The sequence below is a fragment of the Spermophilus citellus genome (genome assembly GCF_964194105.1).
Source record: "Spermophilus citellus genome assembly, chromosome: 1".
In the NCBI taxonomy this organism is placed as follows: domain Eukaryota; kingdom Metazoa; phylum Chordata; class Mammalia; order Rodentia; family Sciuridae; genus Spermophilus; species Spermophilus citellus.
The window spans coordinates 141345569-141352072 of record NC_138182.1 but is presented as its reverse complement, the minus strand read 5'-3'; positions in this window follow the sequence as shown (position 1 = coordinate 141352072).

Genomic DNA, 6504 nt, shown 5'->3' with positions numbered 1-6504 from the left:
CTTTCCTTGCGGTGGGCTGTCCTGACCAGACACCCCAACCCGCCTGCCCCATGTGTTCTGGGGCTGCTGCCTAAACAGCCACACAGGGTGCCAGGGCTGGAAGGGCTCACGGAAACCACCTAGAACAGCCTCGTCCTTGTTCCGAGGGGACTGAGGCTTGGGGAGTGCGAGGGATTCCCCGAGGGCCCCCAGGAGCAGAGCCAGGCCTGAGTGTCTGGACTTGCGAGCAGCGCAGCGATCTTGACAAGAGGCCGTCCCAGTATTGGGCAATGCCGAGGAGGGCAAAGCCTTTCGGGGTGCATTTGTGACAAAGGCGAGGCCAGCTCTTTTGTCTGTACAGACAGAACAAGTCGCTGGTGGTGACAACATCCTTGATGATTTGGGGTGTGGTCTAAAGAGCAACCACTCTAGCTCCTGTTTGCACCATGGGTAGGGAACAAGAGGGACACTTCCAACTGAAGACCTGGGTCATGGGTGCAGAGAAAATAAGGTGACTGATAATAGGGATAATCGAAGTAGTTGCAATAGCCACAGTCTATCGGGAACTTCGTAATCTTCACGACAACCCTTTGACTTGGGGATCGTTATTATGTCATTTTGATAATCAGGAAAATTAGGAAGTCAAGTAGCTTGCCCAAAATCACCTGGCCAAAGGTGGTATAAGCAAGCCAATTGTACATTTTCACTCTTTGTTTTTCTTTTTTCAGTACTGGAAATTGGACTCGGGGACAAGTTACCACTGAGCTATATTCCTTTTTATTTTTTTAATTTTTAATTTTATTTTATCTTATTTGTTTTAATTAGTCATATGGATGCTAACTCCTTTTTTTTTTTTTTTTTGAGACAGGGTCTTACTTAGTTGCAGAGGCTGGCCTCCAACTTGTGATCCTCCTGCCTTAGTCTCCCAAGTAGCTGGGATTATAGGCAAGTGCCACCAGGCCACCATGCCTGGCCAATTTTGTTCACTCTTATGTTACTTGAGCTGCTGCGTGCAATAAATCCTAACTGAATATCAATTGCATGCCAGGCCTTGAGGGGTAGAAGAATTAATATCTGCTCCTTGTCCTCAAGGAGCTTTGGACATTGCTGGAAGGACATGCCCTATGCAGTTTCCCCCTAAAACTTTATTGTTTATGAAACAAATGGACAAATGGCGGGGGGGGACACAATCATCACACGGACAGCAGTGATCACAGGGACAGGGAAAGGCTGGCTTCAAGAGTGAGTGGTTTCCAGAGACCTTGAAGACAAGTGACACACTCTAAGGCTTATCCCAGGGGCTCAGATTGGTGGAGGGTTCTTAGAAGAGGTGGACCTTGAAGCATGGATTGGGTTTGAATAACATGGAAGGGGAGAAGGCAGAGAATGTTCTCATGACAAATTTCCACATGCCACGGCCCCCGCCTCTCTTGCCATCCTCTCTCCACTATCCTCTTGCCCACTCTGCTCTGTCACAACAGCTTCCTTTCAGTTCCTCAGCTCTGCCAAAGTCATTTCTACCCCAGGATCTTTGCACTTGCTCTTCCCTCTGCCAGAGACACATTTCCATCTAATCTTCCTGTGCCTGGATCTTTCTCATTCTTCAGGTCACCTTTTAATGTCACTTCCTTAGAAAGGCCCTGCTTGACCATTGACCCCCTCTGCAAACTTAAACCGTCTCCCTTCTCTCAGGGACAGTTCATTCCCTTACACTGTCCTATTTCCTTCCCACACTCATCACTATCAGAAACTGCTTGCCTCCCCCACTAGACAGAAGCCCATGAGAACAGGAGCTTCGCGGGTCTGGCTCACTGCAGTGTTCCAAGCATGCTGAGTAGTGCAATCACCTCTCTGAAGAAAGAGGGACTTGTCTTTTCCTAGGGTTCCAACCTGGAACAGGGTCCAACATGGGTCTTTAGAGACCCTCAAACCTAATGCAATTATTATAAATAGTAGGGAATCTTTGAATCTTTCTACAGAGAACTTCCATGGCTTCCTTCAGCTTCTCAAAAGGATCAGTTAGGAATCCAAAAGGGAACTTCTTCCCCAGAAGACTCTCCAGGCCTCTCCCTGACCTAAGAGTCAAGAGCTTTGGGCTGTAGAATACAGGGTGCTGGAGGACTCCCCTGTCACCTATTTTGACATTTACACAGGTGTCTACTTTTGTAAGATTGGTTCACTATAGCTCCTAAGCATTATGGGGACTAAAGTAAAGATTTATAGGTTGCTTCATAAACTAAGATGATGATGCTGAGGAGGGTGGGCCGCAGGAACGATTCCTAGTCTTTGGCAGGAGTTCCCAGGTGACCTTTTGGTTCAGGAATTGGAAACCTGGCAGGGGCTAAACTGAAGCTTTGCAACAGAGATTCCATCCAGGAGTCATTCAGAGGCCCCTAAAGGGACACCCTGAGCCAGAATCCCTCAGAGAAGGAAAACGTGGCAGGTTTTTGTTTCTAGAATGAAAGTTTTCTGGGGAATCAGGAGCCTCTGGAGCAAGGATGACTCTGACCTAGACAGGGAACTGATTTTGCTGCAGCCAGACTACGGCAGTGCCCCTCTGCCACTGAGTCACAAATGACTTTGAATGTATCCCTGCCCCTGTCTGAGCTACAGGTTTTCTTATTCACTTCTTTTCTTTTTCTTTTTCTTTTTTTTTTTTAGGGGTTATAGGTGGGTCTTTATTTAAAAATCTGATTTGCCCATTTATCATTATCAACTCAGGGAACAGAAAATTTCACAGGTTCCACAATCTTCTCTGTGGGAGCCTTCATAGCAGTCATTGCTGCCTTTTTAGGTGCATGTTTAGCCTTTTTGGCTTCCCGGGCAAGCCCTCATTGAGGCTTTCCCACTTCTGGTTTCTAATTCTTCTTGGCCTTTGTATCAGCAAGAGATGCACCAGTGAGGGACCCCTGGAATTTGACTACACGTAGGCTTCTTCTCTTTTGAATTTCTTTTTAGCATACAGTCCAGTTTATCTGTTCTTAGAAAGGAATACCAGCTCACATTGCACATTAAGAAACTGGAAGTGCTTCCCACTGGTCCTGGTGTAGCACCTTCCATGTCTGGGGTAGATCTCATTTTGATTAAAACTGAACAGCTTGATTTTCATGACAGCAACTACTGGGGAAGAAGAAAGACGGCACAGAGAACTGCACTATGTGCGTTCATTGGTAAAAAGAGCAGGCAGCTAAATGGTAGCATTGAGAGCCATCATTTATTAAACACCTACGGTACTTTGTGCTGAGCGCTGAGCTAAGCTCTTTGCCTAGATTTTCTGATTAACCCCTATGAAACAGGAACTAATTATTAATCCTCATTTTATATATGTAAAAAATGGAGTTCAGATCAATAACTTGTCCAAACATCTGGAAAATCAGGGATTCAAACCAGACTTAAGGAACACGAGAGTTCAAGTGCTCAACTACTACAGTCAACCTCCTTCTAAATCCTCTTTCAGCTCTGACGTTCATAGATTCCAGGCCACTCAGCTTCCCCCCCACACACACACATCACTTATATACACTTTAATTAATCAAGAGGGGTTTTTAAATTTATTATTATTTTTTAGTTGTTGATGGACATTTGTTTTATTTTTATGTGGTGCTGAAGATCAACCCAGTGCCTCACACATGCTAGGCAAACACTCTACCACTGTGCTACATCCCCAGCCCAAATCAAGAGCTTTTTTATTGTATGTAAACTGTCTTAAGAAGTTGATTTCAGCTTGTTTGCCCTGATATGAAGGAGTTGTTTTAGATGTCTAGGCTCAAGACTGCTCTATTACTGCTGTTGCTATCTGATTTCATTCAAAATCTATATGGGTGCTTTCATATAAAATCTTATTCTTATTTATTTATTTATTGGTACCAGGGATTGAACTCAGGGGCACTTAACAACTTAGCACAACCCCAGCGCCTTTTACTTTTTATTGTGAGACAGGATCTCACTGAGTTGCTTAGGGTCTTGCTAAGTTGCTGAGGTTGGCTTTGAACTTGGGATCCTCTGTTGCTGAGATTACAGGGGTGCACCATCACACCCAACTAAAATCTTATTCTTAATTCCTTCCCTGGTCATTTTTTCCCCAGTTTCTTTTTTCTTTTTCTTTTTCTTTTCTTTTCTTCTTCTTTTTTTGTATAATTTTATCTACCATGGAACCAGCATTCTAAAATCACCAATATAAACCCTCCTACTCAAGCATCACATGATCTGCTAGTTAACAACAACAACACATCCAAGCCCAGTCACAACTGATCCTAATGAACCATCTAATATTGAATCTTGAACACAGGGAATGTGTTTTTAACACCTAAAATCCCTAGGAGCTTAAAAGATCTCCCCTCCCTGGGCACACTGAGCTCTGGTGCCATGGTTGTGGGGATGAGGCACCAGAGCTCAGTGTGCCCACTGCCACCCCCACGCAGCCACTTGGCAGTCCTCTCCTTTGTCAAGTATGTCGCTGATCCATCTCTAAATTGGATCTGCTTTTCATCTTGCAAAATGAGGAGTCAGTATCTTGGGGTCCGTCTGCCTGCCCAGCACCCAGTGCCATCACTGTACAACTGTAGGAACTGCTTCCCCCTGACTGCCTTCCTCACTAGCACCCAGGCTTAGAATACAGGATGCTCCACTGGACCATTGCCTTGGGACTGCCCAAAGCACCTGGCATCCAGCTCCCCATACCTCCCAGACTACCAGCTACCTCATTCATGCTGTCAATCAAGTCACTGGGGTCAGAGCCATTAGGAGGAGGGCCAGACTCTACCTTCATACTGGTTACATTGCTGTAGGTAGAGATGGGTGATTGATTAATTTCAGGTTGCAGAAAATAATAAATTGACAGAGAAATGGGGGGATGGCTTTGTTTTAGATAGGGTCATCAGGGCAGGCCTCTTGGAGGAGAGAAAACCATTGAATGATGAGTCCATGAGAAGGTCTGGGGAAATAGCACTCCAGAAAAGAGAAGCATAAGCTCCAAGGCCCCTCCAGGTGGGAGAGACTGGGTTTTTCAAGTGACTGAAAGTGTGGCTAGGAGACTCCTCTACTCCTGTTCTTCCCTTTTAGCTGGTCCAAATGCTTCCCCCATCACTGTCTCTGTGAATGGTAGATCAGTCCTGGGAAGGAGTCAGGTTAAGAATTGAAATCTGTAGTGCAGATATGGGGAACCGAGGCCTGATCACCTGGGGTAGCTGGGGCTCAAAGCCACCTCCCCTGACTCCTTGCTGAGAGCTGAATTCTCCGGCCCACCAAGAACCTGCTGTCTTTCTGCTCAAGGACTTCAAAACCTCTCACCTTGGCAACCTGGGGAACCATCTCCAGGAACTGGAGTGGGGTCAGGAGACAACCAGTGCTCCCATGTAGTGGCAGGGGGAGAGAGACCTGAAGTCCAGAAGCAGATCAAGGAGGCTCTGTTGATTAGTTTCTGGCAAGGAGGAGGCAACCGGAGCAGAAAGCCAGGTGAAAGTCACGCTTCCAAAATAGCACCAGAGCCTCAGGGGTGCAGCTTGGGTGGATCTTGAGACAAAAACCTCAATTGATGTTACAAATGAGAACTTGAGTGCTTGGCCCAGGAGGGGAGGGTCCTATTGAAGCAATTATGACTGAACTAAAAAGAGAGCCGAGAGTATGCATCATTACTGAGCAGACACTGGAAAACCCTTCATGTCTATTATCTCAGTCTTCACCCCAACATTTAAGTAGTTTATTTGTTCCCTGTCATGGCAATGATAAATAACCATGAACTTGGTGATGTTAAAACAACATACATTTATTATCGTCTGGTCTTGCAGGCCAGAAGCACTAAAATCCAGGTGCATATCCCTTCTGGAAGCTAAGGGAAGAGTCTGCTTCCTTGCCTTTTCAGCACCTAGAGGCCATCCGCATTCCTTGGCTGGTACCCTTCCTCCATCTTTTTTTATTTTTTAGTACTGGGGATAGAACCATTGAACTCAGGGACGCTTCACCACTGAATTACATCCCAGCCCTTTTTATTTTTGAGACAGGGTCTCACTAGGTTCCTGAGGGTCTCACTAAGTTGTCAAGGGTCTCTGTAAATTGCTGAGGCTGGTCTTGAACTTGAGATCCTTCCTCCATGGTCTGAGGACACAACTCTACCCTGTGTTTCTGCCCTTACATCTTTTTCTGGTTTTGACATTCTGGCTTCCATCTTCTAAGGGCTGTTGTGATATCACTGGACCCACGTGGATAATCTAGGATAATCTTCCTAATTCAAAACTCTTTGTCTGCAAAATCCCCATGGCCAGGTGAAGTAGGAGAGTTACGAGTTCTGGGAATTACATCATGGGCATCTTAGAGGGAGGGATTGTGTTGTCTACCGTGGGTAGGTAAATGACCATTCCCATTTTAAAGATGAAGAACCAAGCTGGGTGTGATGGCACATGCTAATAATCCCAGCAACTCGGCAAGCTGAGGCAAGAAGATTGCAAGTTCAAGGCCAGCCTCAGCAATTTAGCAAGGCCTTGAGCAACTTAGTGAGACTCTGTCTTGCTATTTTTATTAAATAAAAAT